This window comes from Petromyzon marinus, chromosome 23 (genome assembly GCF_048934315.1).
Source record: "Petromyzon marinus isolate PM22_M1 ecotype Great Lakes invasive population chromosome 23, UKy_Petmar_22M1.pri1.0, whole genome shotgun sequence".
Lineage (NCBI taxonomy): Eukaryota > Metazoa > Chordata > Hyperoartia > Petromyzontiformes > Petromyzontidae > Petromyzon > Petromyzon marinus.
In genome coordinates this window covers 25,842,501-25,844,117 of record NC_133689.1, presented here as the reverse complement: position 1 = coordinate 25,844,117, position 1,617 = coordinate 25,842,501, and the positions used below count along the sequence as shown (strand labels likewise).

Below are 1,617 nucleotides of genomic sequence, written 5' to 3'. Positions count from 1 at the left end.
GTCTCTGTGCTGTCTCTGCCTGTGTGTGGGCCTTGGTGTTTCCGAGTGTGTGCTGCCGTGCCCCCTTTGTTCCATGCATACCTCATGCTAATTTGTCCCATTGTCTCTCAGCCTCACCTTCTCTGCCTATTTAAGGCGACTTCACTGTGTGCGTGTCTGTGCTGGTTCACTCTACTTGGATGTCTATGTGTGTGTGTGCGCAGTCTGTATTTTAAATTTCATACTTAACTTGCAATTTAACAATCTTTGAAATAGCGTAATCAACCAGACTATGCGTTAATTGTGTTTTGACCGACCGTCTGTGTTGCTTTATATGGTTTCCAAATTATGCTAAACCCTGATTGTTTGGTATGCTTCTCTCTCTGTTGTACCCTGTTGTATCTGTATTAGTTCCCCCCTACTTGGGTGTCTGTATATACATCTGGGGTTATGTGTTTCCTCTCTCTCGTAAATTTAGCTCTTCTGTACCTGATGATGGCTGCTTGTGTTGCAACCGAAACGTCGTATGCTATTGTTATTTTATTATTTTTTATTTATACGTGACTTTACCGAAAAAAACAAAGAGTAATTCTTGCAGTCACGAAAGCTTCGAATCAAGTCATCCAGACTGTTTGATGCCACTCTTTTGGGGATCAACCAGGAGCACAGAATAAAGGTTTTATGAGCGATGACCTCCAAAAGTATAGTTGAATGTTGATTGTTTTATACATCTGAATGTGCGACAGGTCTTTGCAAGCATGGCCTACGACCATATCACCCTGAATGCGCCCGATCTCGTCTGATCTCGGAAACTAAGCAGGGTCGAGTCTGGTTAGTACTTGGATGGGAGACTGCCTGGGAATACCAGGTGTTGTAGGCTCTTGTTTACTTGGATCTGGATGGCTCGCTTTTTACACTTCGACTCATCCAGTGAGTGCCCCTGCCAATTTCACGTCGATATGGTGTACTGCATTGGGATCAATATTTTCTTGTAAAATAATGTTTGATGCCACTCTTTCGGGGCTCAACCAGGAGCTCAGAAACAGGTCCCTGCAGGGTGGGCTGGTAGGACAAGTCTCTGCGCTGTCTATTACTGATTTTATACACCCAACAGCACGAGATTTCACTTCGTTAAAGTATTGAAAGGGGACGGACGGACGTACGGACACATTAATCTATTGCAGGCTGGTACACTCAGTTTACAACTTCGTTCCTACCAGTATAAAGATTTTTTGAGCGATGACCTCCAGAAGTTATGTTGAATGTTGATTGTTTTATACATCTGAATGTGCGACAGGTCTTTCCAAGCATGGCCTACAACCATATCACCCTGAATGCGCCCGATCTCGTCTGATCTCGGAAGCTAAGCACGGTCGAGTCTGGTTAGTACTTGGATGGGAGACTGCCTGGGAATACCAGGTGTTGTAGGCTTTTGTATATTTGGATCTGGATGGGTCGCTTTTTACACTTCCACTCATCCAGTGAGTGCATCTGCCAATTTCACGTCGATATGGTGTACTGCATTGGGATCAATATTTTCTCGTAAAATACTGTTTGATGCCACTCTTTCGGGGCTAAACCAGGAGCTCAGAATAAACGTTTTCATGAGCGATGACCTCCAGTAGTATAGTTGAATGT

General features: G+C 44.0%; 2 non-coding genes across 2 annotated transcripts; both read left to right on the top strand.

Annotated features, from left to right (window-relative positions):
• Positions 1-740: 740 nt before the first annotated feature.
• LOC142926418 (5S ribosomal RNA) lies at positions 741-859 on the top strand. Its single transcript, XR_012943343.1, has one exon. It is a non-coding gene; the product is annotated as a 5S ribosomal RNA (ribosomal RNA).
• A 432-nt stretch (positions 860-1,291) lies between these two features.
• Positions 1,292-1,410, top strand: LOC142926262 (5S ribosomal RNA). Its single transcript, XR_012943187.1, has one exon. It is a non-coding gene; the product is annotated as a 5S ribosomal RNA (ribosomal RNA).
• The last annotated feature ends 207 nt before the right edge of the window (positions 1,411-1,617 follow it).